Source organism: Alexandromys fortis, unplaced genomic scaffold (genome assembly GCF_014885135.2).
Source record: "Alexandromys fortis isolate MF-2015 unplaced genomic scaffold, M_Fortis_MF-2015_v1.1 scaffold_15, whole genome shotgun sequence".
Lineage (NCBI taxonomy): Eukaryota > Metazoa > Chordata > Mammalia > Rodentia > Cricetidae > Alexandromys > Alexandromys fortis.
In genome coordinates, this window is record NW_026067911.1 from 18,014,672 (window position 1) to 18,042,159 (window position 27,488).

General features: G+C 43.8%; 1 long non-coding RNA gene across 1 annotated transcript in view; it reads left to right on the forward strand.

Moving 5' to 3' along the window:
* The first annotated feature begins 471 nt into the window (after nt 1–471).
* Nucleotides 472–27,488, forward strand: part of LOC126499286 (uncharacterized) — a 51,211-nt gene continuing 24,194 nt past the window's right edge. Inside the window, exon 1 of the long non-coding RNA XR_007591048.1 lies at nt 472–602. This is a non-coding gene — a long non-coding RNA (uncharacterized lncRNA). The remainder of the gene's footprint in view (nt 603–27,488) is intronic.

The following is a 27,488-nucleotide window of genomic DNA, read 5'->3' on the forward strand; positions in this document are numbered from 1 at the left end:
GCAGTTTGAATCATGTGAAAGGGTTGGCATGGTTTAGGAGGAACAGAAAGACTACGGGGCCTTTACAAGCTGGCCTGCAGATAGAAGTCAGCAAGGAAATAGGCACCTCAATCCCACAAACACACATCTGAAATCCATCAACAGATTGAAAAACCAGGTTCTCCCCTGGAGGCCACAGGAAGAAACAACCTCCCGACACCTGGATTTTGGTCAGGTGAAATTTTCACGGGCTTCTGACTTTCAAAAACATGATTGAGAAGTGTGTTCTATTCTAAACCATTGTTCATATGGTGGCTTGCAGTAGAAAATGGGACCACAAGCTAACAGGATTTTTCTCTAGCTGCCTACCCTTCTGTCCCAGAAACCAGTGAGCCCTTTTCTTCACTCAGATGTGCTTTAGCTGATCGGTTGCTAAGAAACTAGCCAAGTTTGCTTCAGCCCCTTCCACACAGCACTCCCTGGTCTTCCGAACTTTACTCCCTTCTTGCATTTACACTTTTCTCCTTGAGAGAAAATGAGATGGCACGGATAACATGGGCCACGGCGAAAGCTAAAGGAAACAGAAAACACAAGGAGGGTATACCAAGAGAAGGTAAAGATGGGTGCGTATTTGGGGTGTGGGAGAAGTGTGCTAGGATGGAGGAGTGGGTGTGGCGGCGCCATGCCAACCCTGGCATTGAGAGAAAAGCCTGTGCATGTGCACGGGGGCCGTGTGGAAGAAGACAGGGTGGAGAGAACCCTTAGCTCTCCCTAGGAACTCATCTAAGACCCCACAGAACCTCCCCTCAGCCTTGAGGATTGGGCTCCACACCGCGTCCCAGCAATCATTCTCCTAACAGGCAGATTAGCAGTGGATCCAGCTCAGGGCAGGACACCTGCTACTGATTGGGCTCCTGGAGTGCCAGCTCTGAGGACCTCCACCCCTCGGCTTACCGAGCCCAAAGCAAGGCGGCAGGGGGACACTCAGCTAGACAATGATGGCTCAGACAAACATCACCAGGTAGGGAGAGGAACGCGGCGGAGCAGACACACCGAACAATCTCCGTAGGTAGCTGCTTATTGTTAGGGTTTGGCACGCTGCCAGGTATTCATATTTCTTCGTTGTCAGCGGTTTAGTCCGGGACAATGGGGAAAGAAGTTCTTTCAGCTGCTCCTCAACTTTTGGCTCGGAGAAGAATAGCTTTTGAAGTTGAACTTGAATGGTCTCCTTACCTTATTTGCCCCGACCCTGAGCTGCACTGGGCTAGCTAGCGAGGAATCTAGAACACAGGCATGGAAGCTCCGTGTTTACGAGATGAGAGCGGAGCGTCCAGTCTCCCTGAGTCACGGCCCGGGGTGGTGATTTAGTCGGGTGTGGGAGCGGAGCGCTCTGTCAACGTGAGAGCCACCTTCTCAAATTGGGAATTTTAACCAAACTCGCAAGCCCCAGTCTCAGCCTTGAAAGTTTATTTGCTCTTGGAAAAATGTCTGGATCTTTTTTTTTTTTTTCCCTGTAAGAAGGGAAGAAAAAGCTAAGCGTAGAGATGACAGGTTGACTTGGATATGAATTCGCTGTTGGAATTTTTTTTTTCTGAGTTTAGTGCCAAAAAGTTCTGCAATTTGCTGAATAAATGTTCCTGAAATTAGAGAGGGGTAGATAATTGAAAGCAAACTGCTTGGGTTATTTAGCAGTGGTGGTACTGCCCTTCTGGGAACATGGGTCCCTCCCTTCTGGGCCAAAGTTCCTGGGCAAATTGATGATTCTGAGCACAGCTGTGCAAATCTCTCGTTCCCAGTGTTGCTGAGGTGCCTTCACGTCTAGGCAGTTTCCTTCTATTTGTGGTAAGATGGGCAAGGGTTTATGTTGATGTTTCACTTGGTGCTTTGTCTGTGACTCTTAAAAAACCCATACAGAACTGAAGAGTTACATGGCCCCAAAGAGAGGCGTACATAGCTAGCAGAAACAACCAAAACCATACCTGTGTCACAGTGAGCTTTGCATCTTGGAATGAGCTCTCCAGAGGCTGGAGAGGTGTCTCAGTTGTTAAGGGTACTTACTGCTCTTGTAGAGGACACTGTTCCTGTACCCAGCACCCATCTGGAGTTTACAATCGCCTGTAAGCCAATTCCAGAAGACGCAGTGGCTTCTTCTGTACCCCCGAGCTCCTGCATGTACATGATACACATAAACTTGGGCTCACATAATAATAATTTTATTATTAATATTAATAATTTATAAAATTAATAAAATAATATTATAATAAAATTATTAAACAGTAATAATGATGATAATTATTATTAATAATACTAATAGGAATAATAATTTTCTAAAAGAAGAAAAAATAGATGAGCTCTCTGGAGTTTCCTATTCTGGCCTTTGTGCATTCTGATCCATGACTGTCTTACCATCTGGCTTCTTCCTAGTTTTGATTGGTATCAGCATCTTCCAGGCATTATCTAGACACCAAGGAAAGGCCATGAAATTATATTTCATCACAGAAAATGGCTTCTCTATAAAGCCTTTACAGAACATGGCTCTCTCAATCAAATAGGCACAACTCTAATTCTTAACTCTACTTGTTCATTTGCATAAAGGTGGGCTAAACTGGGACTTTATACCATCCTTAATTAACACTAAAATCCTTGCTTGATAGCCACGCAACACCAGCTCTAATTAAAGGCCCTGGGATAAATGGTAACCAGTCACATCAGGAAGAATATAGGGAAGGTGACCTCCCTTGGGATGCCAGCTTCTTCCTCGTGGTCTACCCATATCGCAGCCTCTGAGTTTAAGAGACTGCTCTCTGGACTATGGTGCCAGGCTTTCCTCCACAGCATCTTATGGTATAGACAGTTAATGGCTCCACATTGCTGTAGGGGCTAGAACAGGATCCATACTGATCTCCGAGGAAGGGGAGGCTTTCTGATCATGTATTGTGAGCAGGAAACACCGTGGGGAAGTTCTAGCCACTGACAGCAGGCTGGCTGTGATGAGGCAGCAGCCCCCAGCAGATAATCTTCCCTCAGATGCTGCTGACGCTCCTGACTGACGTGGTAATGATGGCTGAGCGTGGAATAAGCCAGTCGATGAATTTCTTCTTTGAACTTCTCAGGGAAGTGGTTCGGAGACTTTGAAAATCTTCAAAGACCTCAGCCCATGAAATCAATAGTTGATTTTTTTTTCCTCCTCTGTTGCCAGAATTAACGCAAGGATTCAGCTGAGAGAGGAGTCGGAAAATTCTCCTAACAAAGACCACAGTGCAAGGGTGCGTGAGACGGGACAGACAGAGTCTGTTCTGAGAGTGCCAGACCAACGAGGATCAACCTTGGTTATGTCTGTGGAATCAAGGGGCAGCAGGGTGGGGACAGAGTGTATTTTGGTGGTTGGGACAGAGAAGAAAAGAAAAGGCCCGGATAAAAGACTGTCACGTGGAACTTGGGAGCAATAACTGAACTGCTTCATCTCTGTGCATGTCCTGAATGCTAGTTTTGAAGCCACAGCGGTGATACTAAAGGCATAATACTTGGTCGGTCCTTAGTAGGTATCAGTTATTATGAGTTTGCATAGAGATCGTGACTTAAAACCCTCACTATACATTCTGTGTGATTTGGTCAACAGCCCCCTCTCCTTTTAAGAAGAGAGCATAGACTCGGAGAAGTCAGCCTACTTCCTCAAGAGACCCCATTTCACTACCACTAGGTATATTTGGGTCTCCCTAACTCTAATACCTCCCTTTGAATGACCTTTTGTCCCCTTGATTTCTTGTTTTTGTTCAGAAGACACAAAGAAGAACCTGATGGACCCAGATTCCGGAAGAGTCTAACACACTTGGGGGGAATTCTTATGCTTCTGGTTTTCAGAGTCCTAAGTTTTATATCGCAAAGTGAGCATAGGCTGCTTCCAACTGTCAGGCACTGGGGAGGAGGCCGTTCCTTTCAGTCTTCTGCCAGGGCTGGGAGACTCTGCTGAGCTCTGCTCAATGAGAGGTTTGGATGCTCCTCTCTCTGTTATGATGGTTCCTTCATCCGTCTGCCCCCACTGGCACTTGAGTTGCTAACAGGAAACCCAAAGGGAAACCTTGCTTCCAGACAGAGGAAATGCATGGTCCTTGAATCAGTGGAATACTGAGAACAGGAACAAGATGTAGCCAAGATGGGACCGTGTTTGCCTGGGAATTGCAGGGCCCAAGGCCTGCTGTCTTTGTGAGTGGATTATGAATTGTCATCCTCCTGCGTGATGCCAGCTAAACCTGCGACAATACAGGGTAAAGAGTTGACTAGGACACATTTGGGATGAGAAGATTCAGCTCCCAGACCGCACCCAGCTGTGGCTATGATTTCTGAAGGCAAAGAGGTCACTGCTTTTGATATTGGACCCCTGAACGCTCACACCTCATCTCCCCACCCATTGTAGGAAGAGCTGCATGGCAGACTCTGACCACTGCACTTTGGCAGTGTGTTGCAGCAAGATCATGTTGGGTCTTGTAACTGCTATAGAACGGTTCACAAGGCAGTCTGTTGCTAGGAGTGAGTGGGCAGTGTGGCCTGTTCCCTTTGGGTTGCTGATAAGGATGCCAAGCAGACAAGAAACACGAAGACTCTAGGTCATCTTTTGACTGAGGTGTCAGGAGTGACAGATTGCCCCTGCTTTTCACTGGAAGAGACTGGACTGGATATTTCTTTCTCTTTTCTCTTTCTCTCTTCCCTCTTTCTCTCTTCCCTCTTTCTTTCTTTCTTTCTTTCTTTCTTTCTTTCTTTCTTTCTTTCTTTCTTTCTTTCTTCTTCTTCTCTTTCTTCCTTCCTTCCTCTCACTCCGTTCCCTTCTTATTTCTCTTTCTTGTTTTTATTCTTTTCTTTTTTGTGGTGCTGGGAATAGAACCGTCAACGGACTCCTACGTTCTACTATCCCCTCTTATTACATTCTTTCTTAATTGAATTAAAAAATCAAGGGATCCCAAGTAGCTTTTTGTTCTGAATATCTCTGTCTGGTTAAGGCTGTGCACCCCATTTCTTCATCCCCATCACTCTACTACTTGCTTGAACCCTTCTATCCCCAATATTCTTCTCTGTACTTTGCTTTTGATTATATTTGACTATACCTCTTCTCTAAATGCATCTTTCCTGTCAATGGCCTGTTTCTAGTTTTCTGCTTTCCACATGTACTACATGTTAAATATACAGAAGATTTGAATCTAGGACCTTCATATGAGAGGGAACAGGTGACATTTGTCTTTTGGGGTCTGGGTGACCTCACTCAATACAATTCTTTTTTAGTTTTATATTTTACCTGAACGTTTCATGATTTCACTTTTCTTTATAGCTGAGTAAAATTTCATGTGTTTATGTACCGCATCTTCATTATCCAGTCATCCGTTGATGGACATCTTTATCAGTCCCATTTCTGAGCTATTGCGTATACAGCAAGAATGAGCATGCATGTGCAAGCGTGTCTGTAGTAAGATATAAAGTCCTTTGGGTATATGCCCAAGGATGATATAATTGGGTCACATGACCTTTCTAGTCCTAAGGTTCCCCCCCCCCCCCCAGTTTTTCCAGACAAGGTTTCTCTCTATATCTCTGGAACCTGTCCTGGAACTCACTCTGTAGCCCAGGCTGACCTCGAACTCACAGAGATCCACCTGCCTCTGCCTCCCAAGTGGTGGGATTAAAGGTATACACCACCACTGCCCAGGTATTCCTAAATTTTTGGAATTTAGAAGCTTGCAGACTGATTTTCCCAGTGGCTGCCCTAGTTTGTACCCCAACCAACAGGCCATAGGGCTTCCCTTTCATCACCTCATCTACGCTGACAGTGTACTCTTCATGATAGCTGTTTCGACTGGGGAGAGATGGCAGCTTTTGTCAGCATTGCTTTGGTCGCTAGGGGCATTGATTCGTTTTTGAAGTGTTCACTGGCCATTTGTATTTCTTGTTTTGTGAACACCCTCTTCAGTTCCACAATCCATTTTTAAAATTGGGTTGTCTGGGTTTTTTTTTTTTATGTTTAGCTTTCTTTTTAGTTCTTAGTGAATTCTGGACGAATCTTCTGTCAGATGTATAGCTGGCAGAGATTTTTTTTCTCATTCTGTGAGCTTTTCCTTTACTTAATTGACTCTTTTATTTTCTGTGCATAGAAGCTTTTTAGTTTTGTGAGATTCTGTTGGTTGGTCGCTGGTCCTATTTCTCCAGTTATTGAGTCCTTTTTAGAAAGTCTTCACCCATAAATCAAAGCATGTCCTCTATGTTATTTTTAGAATTTTTTTAATTCTAATTTTTTAAACTGGGTCTTATGTTGGGGTCCATGATCCCTTTGGAGCCGAGTTCTGTGTAAAATTAGAGATGAGGATTTAGTATCTTCTTCCTGCATGTTGAAATCCAGGTTTCTCAGCTTCACGAGTTGAAGATCTGCCTTTTATTCCGTGTGTATTTTGACATCTTCGTCAAAGACTGGGTATTTGTAGTCATGCAGGGTGATATCTAGTTCCTCTAATCTGTTCCATTGATCTAATGCCTGCTTTAGGTTAGTATTTTTTATGCACTTGCATTTTGATTATGACTTGTCACTTCATGTCACTTGTGGATTTTTTCCAGATGTGGACTAAAAAATCTGTCCACAAATTTTACACATTTCAGATGTTGTATTTTCAGGGTAGGGATGTTTAATCTGCGGAACAGAAAAGAAGCATGGAACAAGTTTTAATATAGGCTAAGACTACAGAGCAGGCTCTGTGGCTTCTGTGTCAAGGATGCAATAAACACATTGGAGCTCTGTGGGTATCCTGGCATCTGACTGAGGTAGACCCCACAAGATGGAATTAAAAATCCCATGAGGGTGAGTGGTGAGAACAGAGATGAGAGAGTGGAGAGAGAGGTTGTCATACACGAGACTGAGAAGCCATTGATGATTGGTGTAGCCCGTCAGGCCACGGTCGTGTGGCAAAGGAAACTGCTCGCTTCATGGCAACCAGGCAGCAGAAAAGAGAAAGATCGGGGTCCCGTTTTCCACCTTAAGGTTATATCCCGATGTCCTACCTCCACCCCCCTAAGCTCCACCCACCCCCTCATGGTTTCACTGCTTGTCCACACCAGGCGTGTTGGTTGGGGTACAAACACCGGACACCCAGCCTTTAACATTTGGGCCTTTGGGGGCTCATTTAACCAAACCACAGAATCTACAATTTTGAATCAAAAGTAACATACCCTGCTCCCTTTCCGTCTTTTATGAAACTTGACAGTTTGATAGGAAACCCTTTTAAAAGATGTTCCAGAATCTCCTAGCCATTCATATAGGGAATCTTCTCCATGATTTGATCTCATATTGGAACTTTTCTATGGTTCCTAGAGATTCCCAGGGCTTAGGTGAGCTGGGGCCACCCACCCTTCTCTGCTTATTCAGAGCTGACCTTGCTCTGTCTGATGCCTTCTGCCATGCTTGCCCTCAACATCACACGACTTACCAGCTTTATCTGTAGCTCCTATAGCTCAGCTTTCAGTGTACTTTATCATCTTGCAACGACACTGTGAGATGCCCAATGTTGAGTTCAAGACATTTGGAGAACTCCATTCTCATAGACCAATTAATCGCCACTGCAGACCTGGGGGCATGGTGTGCTACTCCCAACAGAGAGCACAGGGCTTCGGTGTGCAGTCATCAATCTCTACGTACTTACAGACTTGAAAGTGGGGCCGGGATTGGAACCCACAATCTAGTCCCAGCCCTGCTTCCTTGGCAGCAAGAAGTACTGTGTGCTGGGTCAAGGTTGAGCAAGGAGATTGCTCTAGCGCTTCACCGCGACAAAGCAAGATGGGCGATTTTGTCTACACTGCCACCAGTACTTCTTACCTAGTAGAGAGAACAGTGAGGAACAGTACCCAAGAAGCCACAAAAACCTGCAGAATAGTTTGCAGCGAGCAAGGGGACTAGAGATGTGCTGAGCTCAGGCCAAGCCTTCCATTTGCACACACTTGCTTCGTGGCCTGAGAGTCAGTTCTTGGGGCTTCTAGGAGAAGATGCATTCTGTCCTACAATGAATAACAGTCATAGTAGTTAGCCATGCAGTTAATAATAAACTACAATACCAATGACAGCTACCTGCACGTCAAATGCTACTCTTAGCTTTTTATGCATATCTAGCTCCCCAGGCTTCACATCTACCAAGAGAACCTACAGATTTTCCTCCCTATGGGTTGAGGAAACTAAGGCCAATGGGATCAGGGAGAATTTCTGAGCGCTCATGCCTAGAAAGTTGCAGAGCCATGACCAAAGCTCTGGTGATCTTGCTGTAGTGTTTGGGACATCCTATGTCCCCACAGGGCAGGCAGCTTCCTCCCTTTCCAGGTACCCCATACACGTTGGGACTCTATGTGGCCTTCACCCACCTCCTGCCCTTTCTCTCTTCTTTTTTCTCTCCTCGTCTTGCTTTATGATCTTTCCTCAACCTTACTTTCTTCCTTCAGTCCTCAGGTATCCCCTGTTACCTCAACCTCGGTGGCTTAAAGCCTGGCTGCAGGTATTGGGACCCTAACAGACTTCCTCCGGCACATGCGCACTCTCCGGGTATCTGCAGCTGCTCCCAAGCACAGCATACGGGCTGCAGCAAGGCCGGAGTCGCCACCTTGCTATCAATTAAGCCTGTGTATCATAATTGTACATTTCTTCTCCACTGAAAGCGGAATGATGAAGCTAATAGGGTTCATGCTGGGAACAGATGTTCTTCCGTCGGCCCAGATGCTCCGCGTGGCACCGAGCTGCTGGTGCTCATCACCAGTGAGATTCTTTTGTACTCTCATCTGAAGTGTTTCTGGGTTGAAGGGTTCTTGGGAGGGCTGAAAAATCATGCTGTCCTTCCATCGAGAACTGGGCGCCAGTCTTGAGGGGGTGTGAAGTCGCCATCCTGGGCACTTTGCAATCCATCTGCTTCAGCGGGACACAATCCCGTTCCTCTTTGAAAACTGTCTTGGTTCGCATTTTATAATTAAGCATTCAGATGCTTGCTTCTCTGGTTGTTTCCCTCTCCAGTTAATCTGGCAGCGAACAGTTCTATTTTCCACTTTATTTTCTCATCTGTCTCTACTTGGAATACATGGGAGCCCTTCCCCCATCAAGGAACTTTAAAGACTGTGAGTGTATCATTTATTCAATTAATATTCAGTGTGTGCCTTCTTTAAATTTAAAAAAAAGATTTAGCTATTTTGTTTTATGTGTGTGCATATGTTTGGCCTGCATGTAGGTGCCATGTGTGTGCCTGGGGCCGCACACCAGGTAGAGATGAGAAAACAGTCTCAGATTACCTGGAACTGGAGTTATGGTGGCTGTGAGTCACCGTGTGGGATCTGGCAATCCTACTTTGATCCTCTGCATGGTCAGCAAGTGCTCCAAAGGCTGAGCTAGCCTTCATCCATTTAGCATGTGCCTTCTGTGTGTAAAGATTTTCATTTTAATGGGACTCACGTTCAGGCCAAGGGAGACAGAAAAAAATTACTAAACAATCTTGCTACTGCTCAGGGGAGTATAACCGGGGTAGGCGGTGGACAAGATTCTAGGAGAGACAGAGAGACTAAGGGTATTACCTTGCATAAGGTAGTCAAAGTATGTCTTCCTGAAGCAACCTAAGCCGTGATGGGAGAAAAACATTCTAGAAAGAAGAACTAACAAATGTACTGTCTCTGAAGCAGGGAGGTATTGGGGGAAGTTAGAGACTCAAGACAAAGGCCTCCGAGTCTGGGTTTGCTCAGTTCAGGAAGGAAGGCACAATACGGTGTGGTCACAGAAACGGGCAGGGGTCATATGCTGTAAGGGTCTCGGGGTTCCTTCTCCTCCTGGAAAAGCAAGTCAGTAAAGGAAAATCTGACTCCAAATATTCCCTGAGCTTTGTTCTTGAGTTCAGGATCCTTTCTGGACCAATGGGTCCCACTAATTTGTTGGATTTCCTTTCCTGGTGGTCTTTGGCTATACTTTCTCCTAAGGTCTAAGATGGAGAAGGACGCTTAGACTTCCACATATAGACTGTAAATGGTTTTCTGTGAATCTGGCCTGCAGACTCAGTGTGGGCTGAAATGGACCACAAACATAGTGGCATCTCAAGTCACCACGCAGAGAGGGGCATTAGTAGCAGACTCTCCTTAGTTTTGTCTTAGTGCTGTGTGGTCTGGAGAAAGCCCTTGCGGCTTGCCTCGCATATTCCAGAGATGAATATGATTAGCCTGTATTCTGGTTTTGGAGTCAGGGTCTCACCTGTAGTGCAGGTTAGCCTAGAACTTGCTATGTAGATCAAGCTGGCCTCTGACTCAGAGATCTGCCCTCCTCTGCTTCCGAAGTACTGGAATTCACTGTGGGCTCCACCATACCCAGCTTTCAGTGAACTCTCTAACGATCCAGCACCTTTCTCTTCCTGGTCGTGACTGCACAATCATCTCCCCCTCGATGCTTTCCTTCCTGACCTACAGGTCAAGACTCCCTGAGAGAGCTTTGGTTCAGGTCCGTCATGTGTTGTCTTGTACAGTGTTGTAGGTTTGCTCGTTTTTAAAAAACTTATTGTATTATATGTGTGTGGGCAGGTTCCCACAGAGCCTAGAGGTCTCAAATCCCCTGGCGTTGGAACTGTAGGTGGTCATGCGTCACCTAATGCGGGGGGCTGAGAATCGAACTCAGGTCCTTTAGAAGAACATTAAATGCTCATATCACAGAGCCACCTCTCCATCCTGGCTTGCTTTTCCCATATTCTCATTTGCATCCAAACCTTTCCATCATGCAAACAAGGTTCCCCAGAGACAGTGACTCCTCTAAAGTTCAAGACTCCCCGGGGTCATTTATAGATGACCGGTGTCACTCTGTCATTGTCTAATACCCTAATAATCAATAGCAGATACTCTCGAACACTTACTTGGTCTTAGGTACTGCCCTAAGCCCTTATTTTAAAAAGATCTACTCTCATAACAAACCTTGAAGCCATCCTTCCCATTTACTCGTGGAGAAATCAAGAATTAGAAAGCAAAAGTATTGCCTTAGGCAGGCGGATCTCTCTGAGTCTGAGACCAGCCTGGTCTGCTGAGTGAATTCCAGGACAGCCAAGGTGGGTGCACAGAGAAACCCTGTCATAAACAAACAAACAACAAATGAAAACATAGCGTAACACACACAGCTAAAAGGTGGTAGATCTGTGACCGGAAGCCAGATCTTTCAGACTCTAGGGCACAAGAGTTTTGATCATTCTATGCTCAGTCGGTGTGCCTGTCAGCTGTGCCTGAGGGCTTTTTACCTGGAAGGAACTTGTTCTGGGTTATTCCTCTGATGTAAATAAAGCACAGCTACAACCATGGGCTAGTGGCTTGATAAGGTTTATGATGATACTTATCTTTCAAGATAGACTGAGCAGGAGGCATGACTAAAACCACAGAGCTGGAATATTTGCTTTATCATTTGACAAGAAGCAGGGCACTTCTTTATTTATTAACCTGGAAAATATGGGCCATTATAACTCTTGTATAGCTTGCAATGAGGGTATGTATAGTATAGAGCGCCTCCTTTAGAGTATTCACCTAAAGATATTTTTATTACCTGCTATTCAAAGATGAAGTTCTATCAAAAGGAGCAACATTAGTTGGGTTCTCTATTGAAGAAACACAACTAAGTAGGGACTCAGTCATCAAAGGCTCTGTGTTCCATGGTTCTGTTCACGTGGAATGACCAGAACAGAAACCTGTACCAATAGGAAGTCAGGGAGTAGTTGGTTGGAGGGAGGAAGTTTATGAGGAACAGGAAGAGAGTAAGATGGGGATGTAGTTCGGGCAGTGAAGTGACAAAAAGTTCTAATAATTCTGGCTGTAGTGATGCTTGCACAATGTTGCGAATGTATTAACCATTGAATCATATTTCAGTAATCTTGTTTGGAGAGTAACAGATTTCACCGTGGTCTTTTTCACACACACTTTGTTTGGGTCGACCCTCCTCTCAACTCTCACGTTTCTTCCCTACCTCTTTCTCACTCATGCCCCTGGTGTCGAACACTCAGGATCGTTGTGTGCTAATCCCAGATGCACACGAGCGTGTCTCCTTCCATCTCTCATGTATGCTGTTGCTCCCAAGTCGTAGACTTTGAAGGTGAGTAAACTGTTGGGTGCTGGGATTTTGTCTCACTAGAGCTTTTGTTGAAAGCGAGTTTCTGGTGCATGCTGTGAGAAAAGAGCGAACATGGCACAGTCTGTCAAGTTAAACTGCGTGTGTCTCCAAATAACACGTACTCTTTGCTCTGTGAAAATACTCAGGAGAAAGTACTGATTTTGTCGTTGTTGTTGTTGTTAAAAATCTAAAGGCAAAGCAAACCCGGTAAGAAAAGTGAGACAGACAAAAAAAGCAGAAATCCAGGAACAAGGTTGCCTGCAAGTCTGTCCAGCTCTGCCTCACATCGGCAAAGCACGCACAGGAGCTGTCTGTGGTCCGAATGAGGGATCTATTACAATTAGCTCATACACACCTGTGGGTACTCCATGAGGAAGGGACTTGACCTTGCTCTGTGGGCCCCAGATGTCTGAACGTTTATGAACTGAGGCACAAAGAGACAATGTGACTAAGTGGCTTCTGTGAAGTAAGCCGTGGTGTCCATGACTCAATTTCCTGATGTAGTCAATAGCTCCAGGCATGAAATTCCCAGTGTGTAAGAGCCATCAGATTAGGAGAGTATAAGAAGATGGAGACCCATTGGGTCATAGATATGATATGCTAACACTGTACGGAAAGGCCCATCTAGTGTTAAGGACTTCAGGGACTGTTAGGGGTGTTACTGCTGAATGAACCTGACTATAAAAGATGTGTCTACGTGACTCTTACATAGTCAGTGTGCTCAGCAGAAAAAGAAAGGAGTTTTTTTTTGGGGGGGGTGTATGCCAGTAGTTTTACAATCCTTAGTAGGTACCCTGTAGTTTATAGAGAGCTCCTATAGCAGTAGCTGGCTTCAATTTTTTTAAACAACATAGAGCAGACTTTGAACTAGTGAGCAGTTTCAAGGCCACATAGCCAAGGCAGAGGGCTAGCCCTAAGATAGTCTCTTCTCTTCCCGGGTGCCTGAGCTCAGGTTTCTAGGCTTCAGTTCCTCAGCGTACTAGTTCACTTTTCAAGAGATATGGGCTTGCTAGCCGAAGAGAGCATTGCTGCAGAAGACGCCAATTGTAGACGATGCCAGTCAGGATTTCAGATATTTGAACTCTTTGCTGGCACCACATGGGGGTTTGTAGCCACTAGATAAGGAGGCTGGTCCTCACTGTGTGTCAGGAGGAAACATAACGCTGTGGAGGGACTTAGGCATAGCATCAGGCGCTAGAGCATAGAAGATACATCAACCATTGTATTGAAAGGACACAGTTCTTTAGGTTTAGGGGACATTGTATTGAAAGGATACAGTTCCTTCAGGTTCAATGGCCAAAGATCATGTCCAAGAAGCAAGAACTCAGAAACTGGAGACCATTCACAAGAGGCTAGATCAGTGATCCTCAACCTGTGGGTTCCAACCCCCCTGGAGATGAATGACCCTTTCATAGGGGTCACACATCAGACATCCTACATTTACATGGCAATTCATAACAACAGCAAAAATTACAGTTATGAGGTAGTAACGGAAATAACTTTATGGTTGAGGGTCACCACAACATGAGGAACTGTGTTAAAGGAAGGTTGAGGACCACTGCTCTAGGTGCTTAGATAGAACTTAGAAAGCTAAGCCAGGAACCCCACTAAGCAGTCTGAAGAGCAGTGGCTAAAAGATCTTGTCAGACCAGGTAACAAAAATGACCTAGAGGGTACACACACGTGTAAAATCAAGCTGTAAGGACCTGCAAAATAGTGACCTGCTTACTTTTGTTCTAAATTAGGGTTTCCCATATAGCCTGGACTGCCCTTGAAACTACCTCCCCGTTGTTGGGATCATGGGGTAAACTTCCATACCTGGCTTCTGGGTTGCTCCTTAAACCACGCGCTGTGCCCTGTTCTTTGCCTCTGCAGATCTAAGGATGCTTCCGGCAGGCTCAGATATCCATGTACAGCCACAAATAGTCTGTGGGATCTTATTTAGAATATCCCTAACTGGAAAGTCATAAACTATATCATATCGAGGTTCTTCTTTTATAGTTGCTTGCCGTCCCAGACCTGGGTAGTAAGTACTGCTGGGTTATGTTTTATGATTAATCCAATCATGCATCAGAAACTGGGGAAAGTTGGAATGGCTAGTTTAATATCCATTTGGGGAACTCATTTCTTGATACAGCTGTGGCAATTATTGCTTACTCATGCATGCCCTTTTTGCTATGCTCCTCAATATCCATCTACACCTCTATTATGATCATGGAGTCTCTACACTATTCATTCCATATTTTCTGAAAGCCCTGGTGGTGCGGGAGAGGGGGACTAAGTAGAATATGACATGTAAGTTGCCACTGGAGCCCATGGACGGTGTGGTGCTGGGCATGGCCAAGGTAGGGAAGTTTCTCAAGTTGGTATTTCCCACCTCTCACTGCACATCAGCATCACTGGGAGGTTTTCTTTTCTTTTTTTAAATTCTATATGTTCAGGACATAGAATTAGGATTTCATTATCTGGGATGGGACTCTTTGCCATTGGGAAACCTGCATCTCTATGCAGCGGCACCAGCTCTGAACACAGAACATGCATGTTGTATTGTACATGCCGCCATGACTGAAACAGCTCTGCTCAGATTTGAGATTATTGTACATTATGAATTATGGTGTTTTTACTATATATGCTAAGTTTTTATGACCTTATAGAAACATAATGGTGTCATTAAAAAAAAAACAAAGACTTTTATAATTCCTCAGCATTTAAGTATTAAGTTAGTCTATTGGGGGGGTTGTATTATGTTTGAATGCTTGATTTTAAAAATTACTGTTTGAGTTGTTGTATTGGTCAGGGAACAGAATTTATAGAGTGGATCTATCTATCATGTATATCTATCTATCATCTATCTATCTATCTATCTATCTATCTATCTATCTATCTCCCTCTCTTCCTCCCTCCCTCCTTCCTTATCTAAGTACCTATGGAATTTATTAGAATGGCTTAGAGGCTGTGGTCCTGCTAGTCCAACAACGTCTATAGACCAACAGAGGACCCAAGAATCCAGTTGTTGTTCAGAATTTGGGGCTGGATGTCTCAGATGGATTTTGGTAGATGCTAGAATCCTGAAGAAGTCGGTTGTGATGTCAGTGAAGGAATGGACTTGCTAGTGAGGGCAAAAGCAAGCAGGCAAAAAGAGAAAAATCTTGTTTCTTCCTTGTCTTTATATACGCTGCCAGCAGAAGTTGTGGCCCAGATTAAAGGTGGATCTTCCTACCTCGAAGATCAGGATTAGAAGTAGGTCTTTCCACTAGAAATGATTTAATTAAGAAAAAAAAATCTCTCTCAAGTGTGCCCAGCCATTTGGGATTTAGTTAAATCCCGATGTAGTTAAGTTGACAAACAAGAATAGTTATTATAGTTACTGGTTTGAGTTTTATTTAAAAAAAACAATTATATTAATTTTGGCCTTGGATTAAGATAGAATTTCCAATAATTTCTGAGGTGGCCCCCAAAATATGCCTGTCATTTTATACTATGCATTTTGTGGTACACACCTTTAATCACAGCACTTGGGAGGCACAGGCAGGTGGGTTTCTGAGTTTGAGGCCAGCCTGGTCTACAGACTAAGTTCCAGGACAGTCAGGGCTACACAGAGAAGCCATGTCTTGGAAAAACAAAAAAACAAAAAAAAAAAATCAAACAAACAAAAAATCCACCACCACCACCAACAACAACCACAACAAAACCCCCCAAATAAGGATCAATCCTGAAAACCACTGATGATTCTTTAAATACTCCTGTAGTATACAATAGTCAGCCAGGGTTTGTTTCTCTAAAGATTTTAAAATTTTTATGTGTATGATTGAATGTGTGTGTGTATAACCTATGCATGCAAGTACCAAAAAAAGTCAAAAAGGGGAGGCTGAGCCCCTATTTGTAGGGAACAGAACCTGGATCCTCTGCAAGAGCAACAAGTGCTCTTAGCCTGCAATCCACCTCTCCAGCCCAAGGTTCCATTCTCTGAGTAAAAATAAAAAGCCCATTTGCGGCAGTAGTGTGCACATGTAAATGGCAAAACTGTATATACTAAGGAATTGTTTGAAAATAATTTTATTAATTATCAACAAATGTTTTACTTATTTATATACATATATATTCCAAATCACATAAAAAAATTTCTCAGACAAAATGGGAAAATTTTAAGAAATCATCTTATTTTAAACCAGTTTTACTAAATGAGACCTGGGTCTTTAGTGTGACCCCCCTTTAAACAACCACAAGTCACACTAACGTAGGCTGGAAACTGTCACATATGGAGGACAGTCGCTGGGGACAGAAGGTTTTCTTTTTGAGACAGGGTTTCTCTGTATAGCCGTGGCTTCCCTGGAACTCACTCTGTAGATAAGGCTGGCCTTGAATTCAGAAATCTGAGTGCTGGGATTAAAGGTGTACACACCACCAGCACCAGAAACTGCATTTTTTTAAATAATTAAGGACCTTGGAGAAACCAGTCCAGTTGTCTGGCTCTTTCCCTTCCCTCAGCTAATTTGAGTGGGCTTATTATATTTGCAGAATGGTTTGATGCCCTTCAGAAAAGTAGCTTTCCAAAGACGTAAAGGTCACATCACGTCACATCGCCTCAGCTCTCCCCACGTCCTGCTCTAGAGAAAGGAATGATATTCTGAAGACTGAAGAGAGGTTTGCGTTGACCTAGTGAAGCAAGAAGTACAAATAAGTAACCTGTTACCTGGGAACAGAACAGCAATTCTTTCATAAATGAATGTCAATGAGGTGTAATTTTCTGCTGTAGCAGAATTTCTACACCTGACAGTATTCTTAATATACTTTAATTAAGAGGTTAATCTGTTGGAGAAATTGCTTTTCTCTGAAGCCACCTGAAATCAATTTAAACTCAATTACAAGTGGTTAGCCATTGTTTATGTGGTTAAAGATTAGAGAATACATTTTTGCTTGTCGGGAGCCGTCAGAGCAAATTTTGAATGTCACGATCAGAGGAGAGCAGAATAGTTGAGTGCTTCTTAATGGGCATGGAGAAACCATTAGCAAATGTGATCAGTCAGACTTGATGACTTGACCTTGGGACTCAGCTAGAAAAGGGTCTAATCACGTCTGTCCCCTAAGTGCCACCAGGATTGCGCTGCCAAAATTAATTGATCATTACGTGCTTTCTGAGAGTCTAATATACCCTATTTGATGGAATATAAATTGCAAAAATAATCTGTAAATTATATAACAAGCTCCCGAATACATTTGCCCTCTGTCTCCTTAGCAGATATTAAATCTGACAGCCAGCTTCAAAAATGATCAAAATTGCTTAGCTCTTTCAACAGTTTGGAATGCTTGAGTTTCACAAAAGAGAAGAAAACTGCATTTCAATGCATGCGCCCAGTATATAAATTTGAATTTGACACCCGTCAGTAACGTGTTAACATCAGTTACCTCAGTAGCGTGGCGAGATAGAAAAGGAGGTCTGGAGGGTCTGGAAAGGTTCTCTAGGGACTTTGAGTGTGTCATTTTATTCAACGGTTTAGTAAGGTGCTCAGTTGCTATGAAAAAATGTGGATGCCTGTCAGAGATAAGGAAGCTGTTTTGAATCCTGTGTGTTTCAGTACTGAGTGTGGGGGAGGATTACATGCCTCTTGAACAGACCAGCCACTTAGCTGGTAGCGTACTAACGCTACCCTGTTTCCCGGTCCAGCCATTCCCAACTATAGTGCACGCTGCTGGCTTTGGTAGGTTAAAGGTTACTAGTCACCCTGTCAAGTCTAATTACGGCCTCTGTGCACACTCCTCTGGGACCCTTCCATTGGACATTATCACGCACACATTTCATGACATTGTTAAAGCTGCCAGAAGACTCTCTCTAGAACTCTTCTCCGGGGAGGACAAGAAATTAAAAAGAAGTTCCCTTTGGGTTGACACATGTTGGAAATAAACCTTCCAGGATTCTTTTTTTCGACGAATGTTGAATGGGTAACAACTGATGAGAAGTAGACCATCTGTTCTTGCCTAATTGGCATCATAAGGGAAGACCACATTTCTGGAGCCTCTAAAGAAGAATGTGGGATGAAGTGGGCTCAGGATGGTGTTTTGCAGGAGTCTGTTCCCTACATGCCAGAACAGAGGAAGGCTTTCCAGGAGAGACATTCAGGGAACTGGACCCTAGAAAGCTAAAATCTTGGAGCTGAATTAGGAGTGACACTTACTTATAAGGGCAATAGCTATTGTATAGCTACATACATTAGTCACATCCAGAGCTCGGCTCTCTCCCTCACCAGCTGTGAGCTTTGAAGTGGATGTTTGGTCCTCTTACGATGCTTAATCTTCATTGTCAATTTGACTGAGTTTTGAATTTACCATGGAAACAGACTTGTAGCTGTGTCGCTATGAATGTTTCCAGACAAGTTTCACTAAGGGAGGATGACCCAACCTGCATGTGGACAGCACCGCTCTCGGGCTCTGAACCAACGCAAAAGAGAACATGAGTGAAGGGTCAGTGTGTTTCTGTCCTGGCTTCCAGAACATTCAGACCGTGTGGCCAGACACATCACACGTCTGTAGTCATGCTTTCTCTGAAAACCATGAGCCAGAGTAAACACGTCCTTTCTTAAGTTCCTTTTGCCAGGCATTTCGTTCCAGCAATAAGAAAAGTGACAAATATACTTAAGATCTCAGTTCTCGCGACCGTAAAATAGAGATGACAATGAGGATTGCAAAAAGAAATATGCCTAGAGTCCATGGCAGAGTGCTAAGTATTTACAGAGTCTCTGCCAGTTTCTTACCCCTGGGTCAGGACACCAGAGGCAAAGAACCCAAGACCAAAAGGCATGAAGCACATGTTTGTAGTCTCAGCTCTCAGGGAATAAAGTCATCTTGAGCTACATAGGGAGACCTTTTCTTAAACCAACTGACTAACTAATCAACCAACCAGCCAACTGACCAACCAACTAATCAATGAACAAACCAACCAACCAACAAGCCAACCAACCAACCAAACAAACAAACAAATAAACACGATGTAAGGAGTGGGGGACTTTAGAAGTTTTGCTCTCTGAGTGCATATGGGATAGTGCCACCAACATTCAGGGGTGGTATTCCTACTTTTCTACTCCTCTCTGGAAATATCCTCACAGAGATACCCAGATGTGTGATATTTATCTTCTAGGTGCTTCTCAAACTAATCAAGTAGACCATCAACATTGGCCATTACACTAGCTCAGACGGTTCTGAAAAGTTCCCTGCCTCTGAAAATGGTCTGTCAGTTAAGCTAGGCATTAGAAAAAGTTGGTTGCTTCAACGTTGCAAATGTGACTTTGGGTGGTTGCTCAGGTAGCCAATTGTCTTCGACATATACTGCTGGCTTTGGAAGCTACTTGATTGCACTTCTTGTCTACTCTAGTAATATTATCTCCCTTCTCAGGCCTTTGATGGGATTGAAGACTAGATAATCGTAGTTACCTTCCTCATATGATCTAGCCAAGCTTATTTCTGATGCAAGATTTAGGCTCTCTGGAATAGAATGTTTATTAAAACATTTATCATGTGTTCCTTGTTTAATATTGTTTATGTTGTTTGTAATGTTGTACTTGATATCTGTTCCTATTGTATATAGTTATATTGGGTTTGGATCACTCTTGTTTAGACAGAAGGGGGAGGTGATGGAGAAGCCTTGTTAGCCAATTATCTTTAAGAGGTGGGTCCAAGTTAAGACGTGGCTTCCTGGGACCCAGCGAAAAGAAGCACAAGGTCCAGGTGCGCTCTCTCTGTGTGATTCCCATGAGGCACAGCTGAGCTTGGACTCTCGTTCCTGTTTCATGAATTTCCCCCTTATAATAAATAAAGATATAATTGCTTTATACTTTAGCTAGCCTGGTTATTTCCAGAATCGAGCTGTTTTCTAAAGAGTCTTGTTGAAAGTAAGTCCAAAGAGACTATATGCTACAGGAGTCTGTTATAGCCACAGCTCTCAGTGGCTTGGGTTCTGTGGGGCTGTGGCTAGCTAGGGTAGCTGAAGTCAGCCCACGGCGCTGAGTTCAGCATGTCTTGCTTGTCAATGACTGATCTTGGAAACAGTCAAAGGCTGTATATGGTAACTTCCAGACAGTGCTCAGCGTTACCTTCCTCTGACTGAGTCACTCACTCCAGGCCTTGGCTACTGAATCAGAAGTAAGAATAGACACACACAGTGTACACGTGCGGGTAAAGGGAACTCTGACTGGGGAGAGCATCTCCATTGATGTAGTCACACAGTGAAAGTTTTTACTCCCGGGCAAAATACTGTTAACAGCCAAAAGCTTTTTTGCTTTATCCTCTAAACGCTCTCTCTGACTCCGTTTCCCTGGAAATAGCAAGCATTACATTCCCTCTGTCAGTTGAGTTGTCCGGGAGCTGAGTTGTTTCATCCAAATTTTTTCTTTAAACGGACCATTTCTCTTTCTCTTCATAATTCTTGTATTTCTTCTTTAACACATCAGCTCAATCCCACAGAAGAGGATTCAAACTGATGTAAGTATATGACTTAAATTACATGTGAATAGAATATGAGGTGTGGGTTTTCCAATGAAGCCATCAAAATATTTTACAAAAAAAAACCATAAACACAATTGTCTCCATTCTTACACAATTATTATGTGTGTTTCTTTACTTTTATTTACTCTTCATTTATATGCTTGTAATAAAAATTAACTCTATTTTTGGTTTGCTATATATTATTTAATCTCCTAAAGTTGTTACTTGGGTTCCCCTTTTTAATGATTGGCATATAATCTTTCCAATAAACATACTGTTGTGGTAGACTGAAGAACTACTTTCAATCCCCGTCCACATCCTCTGCCTGTAATCTTTCAGTTGCTCTCATGAAGGTGTAAAGATTATTCCCCAACCCCTAGAAGATAGCTGCTATTGTTTGGGCCAACAGGTTATAGCAGACACAGAAGTCTCAGTTCCAAGCCTGTGCCTCAAGAAGTCTTACATACTTATTGCTACAGACCAATTTCTCATCCTGTGAAGAGAAGTTCAACTGAGCCTTCTAGTAAGATCTAGAAGATCTCAGCTTCACAGTCATCAGAAGTACACCTTCCCGAACCAGTCGACTCCTGGTGGCCATACAAGCTTCCATGTCTGTATGAAAGAGTCTACCTGAAACTGTAAGTTCCTCTGTTATATACGTTGCTTTTAAAAACAAGTGTTCACTTTTTTAAAAACTTACTCTTCTCTCATACAATACATCCTGACCACAGCTTCCCCTTCTTCCACTCCTTCCAGCCCTCCCCCATCTTCCCCCAAGGAACAGGAAGGCTTCCCAGGGACTTCAGCTGCACAGGGCACAAGATATAGCCAGTCCAGTCACAAACCCCTCACATCAAGGAGGAAAGGAATCCTCAAATTAGGCAAAAAATTCAGAAATACCCCCATTCCCACTGCCAAGAAACACCAAGCTAATGACTATAATATCTATGCAGAGGTCCCATGCAGGCTCTGTGATGGATGCTTTTTTTCTCTTTGAGTTCCCCCTGAGCCCTGTTTGGTTGATTCTGGGCCATGCTTTCCCGGTGTCCACAACCTCTCTGGCTCCCCCAATTCCTCCTCTTTAGCAAACATTCACTTTTAATCCAAGGAATTCTGGGAATGACTTGATATATAACAATAGTTAAGTAATATAGCCATGGATCTTACAACTATTTTTGTTTTATTTTCTATCCAGATCATTTCAAATGCTCTCTTTTAGAGAATTCTACCGTGGGATTGTCATTGTGCAAGTAATGCCACAAAAATTTTATTTGATTTGAGGACACAGGCAGTTTGATTGTGTGACTTGTAAACTTTTCAAAATACTGTGTAATTGAATGAAATTCTGGGGTATCTTCATAGTATTGTTATTACCGAGAACAAGAGGCTTTATAACACATAGTTGATTTCTATCTCTGCAACTGTTTTATATGTAAATGCACTTAGGAACAACAACTTTTCCTTGGGGAATCATTTGTACAAGGTCCTACCCACTCCCAAACCAGGCAAGCACTAAACAACATACTCAAGCCGTTTATTTTAGGTGCTTTGATTCGTACTGTTCTTGACATTATTAGTGGTAGTATTTATTGTTACTGAGATCGTATTAAGAAGAAAATGGCTGGTGGTTTCTGAAGCTTGGATGGTGTAGGAGGTTCTTCTGCCTATGTGTTGCTTTCATTGGTTGAATAAAGAAACTGCCTTGGCCTTTTGATAGGTCAGAACTTAGGTAGGCTGAGTAGACAGAACAAAATGTTGGGAGGAAGAAGGGCAGAGTCAAGACGCCATGGTTCTCCTGCCCAAGAAGGATACTGGTCAGATTCATGTCGGTAAGCCACAGTGAAGTGACAATACACATTAATGGAAATGGGTTAAATCAAGATGTGAGAGTTAGCCAATAATAGGCTAGAGATAATGGGCCAGGCAGTAATTTAATTAATACAATTTCTGTGTGCTTATTTCTGGTGTAAGCTAGCCGGGTGGTGGGATGCAGCCCTTTACCTCCTACTACAATTGGGTCCTTAATTGCTTGGACCCATGCGACTGAGCAGACTCGCACAATGTTGGAAGCATGGGGCAGAGACCTAGTCTTATTATTGCAGTTCTGTAGGCAGACAGCAACTCAGGGCCACAGGCCTGCCCTAGTGACCTACTTCCTTCAGCTATGTCCTACCTCTTTACAGTTCCATAGTGTCTCCCAAATAGCGCTACCATCTAGGGGATGATCATTCACAATGAGAGCCTTTCAGGTCCAGGCCTTAACCAACTCCTTCCACGGAGCAGAAAACTTAAGCTTTAAAAATGTGTGCATTTGATAGCTGTTCACAAGGATAAAGCTCGTTCTCCAGCAGAGGCCCTGACGCTCGCTTTCTTTAAGCTGAGTGTTTTATGTCCATCATCTTAATTAGCAATGTGGAAAGGGACCCTCTAGGATTTGTTTCTCAACATGATGGGCTCGCAATGAAGTGAAAGGCGTTCGACATATTCTTTTCTATCTCAAATCAGTAAAAGTTGTACATTTTAAGCATTTTTAGCGTCTGCCCCTTCTAACCCAAACCTAAGTAAGAAAGTCCAAGAGTGCTGAGATAGTGCCTGGTGTAAATTTTAACTTTCATCCTGTTCTGGGTCACTTAGATAATTGCAGGTTCTTGAACCACACCTACTAAGAACCAAAGGTTGGGGTCATTAGGCCCAAGAATCTGCCTGTCTCTGCCCTGTCACTTTGTGACCCCAGCTTGACAAACTTACACATCCTCCTTACTCTCCCAGAGACTCTTGTTGTCTTTGTATGAACCGAGCATGAGCAAATAAGATGGGTACTGACTCTTCTCCCCATCACTTGGTACTTCAGGTTAGGCTCCTGGAGATGAGAACAGGAGGTAGACACTGTCCAGGGAGGATAGAGACACCAAAGCCAGAGCTCGGAGACTGTGCTGTAGACTGGGAGTGAGTACCAGAAGAGCTGGCTCTCTGGTCACTTGATATTTTGTACCCCAGCTTGGAAGCTTTGAATGAGGTCATGACCCAAACTGAAAGAAGGCACCTGGGCACTTCGTGGTTGGCTCAAATGGACTGACAAGCTCACCTCCTTCCATGCTTTATCCCAGTTTTTGCCATCAGTCCTATAAAAGCCCCCCGGATTAATAGCTTGGCAGTACTCTGCTCCAGGAATCCCCTGTTCTAATGGGACTTGGCTTTCCTTCTTGCTGTCTCTGAAGCTCTTCATAATGACATACTTGTTCCTGAAACTCACCCTCTGTAGTCTGTGAATTTTGGTCTTTGAAACCCCAAGACAAGAACCAGGAGGTACCGATTCTGTGTGGCTACGAACATCCTATCCAGCACCCTAGCGCTTGGGTTAAAGCCTGCCTGAGGTGAGAAGAAGGCCTTCCTCAAACTCAAAGGCACTCCACGTTCCCTCTGTTATATAAACAGGCATACGACCCCTGTTTGTGTACTTGATCAGAAGTCTGGCAATGCTTTTGATTCTATCCTGGCCATAAGACAAAAATGCCTGAAAAAACTTCCAGTTCTTGGACTGGGTTCTTATCTCTCTTACTCTAAATGAACACCCCTGATACCATCTACTTGGGGGTGGGACCCAAACTCAAGTCCGGAAGCTAATTCGCTCTTAGATTTGGAATGGGTTCCTGAGCTTTTCATGGTAGGACTGTATTATGTCCCTTAATTCAGACCCTCTCCTAGTGATTTTAGGGTCTCATCTTTTGAGGAGGGACTGATACAGGGATTTGCAGCCTTGGAAGCCATTGAGGATGGATATCAGGACTATGATGAGACCATTAAGGAAGAGCTATTTCCTCCTGGTTGAAAGAATGGCATACATCTGGGCAGAGACAGGACATTTGGATCTGCAGTAGAGTCTAGACCATTACATATGATTGTCTCTTAAGAGCAAATCCAGCCAGGCTTGTCAATCAAGTGCCCAGGAGTCCGCCTCTCCAGAGAAGCTGGTCCATCTGAAGACATGCTAGGAGACTGGAGGAATAATTATTCCCTTAACGAATAATGTCCTCGTCTTCCTCAAAGCTGCCTGCAGCTGTTCACAGAGTTTCCGCCATGTAGCATAACTTGGAGCCTGTCTGCTTTTCTGAGTTTCTCAGAAAAGTGTAGGCTCCCCCCCCCCTTTTCCTCCTTTCTACTTCTATTTCTTCTGTACACTGAACAAAGTCTGAGCATCTTTCCCTGACATCCTGGGCTTTATCATTCATTCTCTAACCTCCCCTCGCCTTCCAGTATGTTGCTGCTTGTCTGCCCCCCAGCTGGTTCTCAACCTCCACTGCTGGATGTGCCTGCTGTCTTGGACCTTCACGCCCAAGTCAGGGCTTCTCTCTTCCTTTCCTTCTTCCTCTTCCTGGCAGTTGCAGAAATTTACATCCCGACCATCCTATTCTTTTTCTTTCAAGCTTATAAAATCATCCTGAGTCCTCAGTTTCTAAACTTTTTTATCAATAAGACTAAGAGTCCCAGAGAAGGAACCCCGGTTCTCCTAGTAGCAGTGTGATATGTTGACCACCAAGGCAAGGGGCTCCTGGTCCCCTCTGCACCACAAATGATCTTCTACATCTGCTGGTTCACACGTTTCACAGAGCGCTTTCCCCACAGCGCTGTCCCATGAGATCTGCTTGAAACTGCTTGGTCTGGGTAACAGTCCGGGTGATGATTAAAATTAGGTAAATTTATAGAGTTGAATAATTTATAATGAAAAACTCACCATATATCAAAATTGGGGGTCCTTAGAGAGTTTATTAAACCATTGTTCATATAACTGTAAGAGTTTGGATGAACTCAGATATTCTTAAATAGAAATCAATAATTACTACACTAAAAATCTTTTGATTTTTTTTTGACTTGCTTATTTGAAAGTGATGTCTAGGAAAGCATCTCAAGTTAGACAGATTCACAAATGTGTTTTTATTGAAAGAAATTAGAATCTCAAGATGTTCTCTGGAGCAATTGGATTAACCAATTCCTTCCTTTTTGCTGCTTCATGGTCAGAGATTCCTCTGGCAGTAAGTCCTCTGTCTTTCTGTTGCTGCCTGGCTCCTTTACTCACCAGGCCTTTCCTTTGCTGCCTAAACCAAGAGAAAATGTGCACAAGGCCCCGTGCAACAGAATTTGTAGTGAGTACCACGTACGTGGGAGCTCCAGGGTTCTGTCTCCATGGTAGTAGAGAATCTAATAGCACAGCATATCTGTCTATGAGGAGAGACTCTTGAGGCGACAGACGTGGGAAGAGAGAAAGAATTGAATCTGAGTCAACACAAATAATTATAAGAACTACACTGATGTTACTAGCCAGTGGTAAGTGAAATTCAGTCATTATAAAGACCACACTGATGTTACTAGCTGACGGTAAGTGAAATCCATTCTTCCTTTACTCACTGCAGTTTGATCAGCTTCAGTCCCATCTTCTGGAAACCAGGCAGCAATCCATGTGTTGGGATAGAACAGCACAGACGAGAAATCCCTCTTCTAAAAGAGTTAGCGTCCTTCTGCAGGGAGATAGAAACAATGAGCAAATGCATAGCATGCCAGGTGGTAATCAGAGCCCAAAGTTAGAATTATGGCGTTAAACAGAGGAGAAGGGGGAAGTACACATACACATGTATGTGATCAGAGTATAAATATAAATTTGAGGAGTAAAGTTTGAGCTTGTTCATTTCTTAGGAAAAAAATTCTGACATTCAAACGTCTTTGGAGCAACAGTTCTGATCTTTGTGTCTCAGCTCGCTGTACTCCCCCATCCCTCCGCCCCCCTCACGTATTTATACACCATTAGAGATGCACCTGGGAGAAGTAGCATGCAGACCGTGACCCTGGAGGTCACCTTGTCCTTCACTTTTGGGGGCAGGTGATGTCAATCAGCAAGGCTGACAGATGAGTCAACGATGTGTTCCTGCCACTGTAGGTTCCAGCTAATGTTTTCCTTCTCACGCTTTTGTTAATCATTTGTTTGAGCTAAATTTACCAGCTTTAGTAAATCTCTCTCTACAGTTTCATCTATGCCAACTCCATGGGGGAAAGGGAGGTGTAGGTTATGTCTGGGGCCTGTGTCCTTTATTCGAAAAGTCAACACGTTGGGCTGAGGGTTCAGAATGACAGAGCACAGTGTGGGAAACAGATCCAGAGTATCTCTAGGCTCAAGGGCAGATGTTATTATCCTGCATAAAATTGTAATCACTTAGCTCTGGGAACATGCTATGAAATTGAAAATAGTTCTAGGCTGAGTTGTTAAATTGAATCCACACCATTAGGGAATAGCAGAGAGGAGGATGGCCAGCACTGGAGAGGGGATGGCCAGCATTGGAGGAAGGATGGCCAGCATTGGAGGAAGGATGGCCAGCATTGGAGGAAGGATGGCCAGCATTGGAGGAAGGATGGCCAGCATTGAAGAGAGGATGGCCAGCATTGGAGGAAGGATGGCCAGCATTGGAGGAAGGATGCCCAGCACTGGAGGAAGAATGGCCAGCACTGGAGGTAGGATGGCCAGTTGGAGGAAGGATGGCCAGCTTTGGATTGGAGGAAGGATGGCCAGCTTTGGATTGGAGGAAGGATGGCCAGCTTTGGATTAGAGGAAGGATGCCCAGCACTGGAGGCTAAACACAGAAAGGCTAGAGACCAGGAACCACCAGCATTTCAAAGGCTCTGATTTGTTTGAAAATTCCTCTGTAGCCCGAAGTTTCCGAGTTGAAAAGCCACATCCAAGATACACAGACATGAAGGGGATAGTGTAATAAAATCCCCTACTCCCGACTCAGGGTGAAGCACAAACAGCTGAAGGCCCTGATCTAGACTTGCTTTTCTTTTCTTTCCCCCCAAAAGATCCTTCTTAGCTTCACGGCAAACAAACACAATCCTTCCAGAACCCTGGATGGAGAGCTTTTCTTGCTCTTGG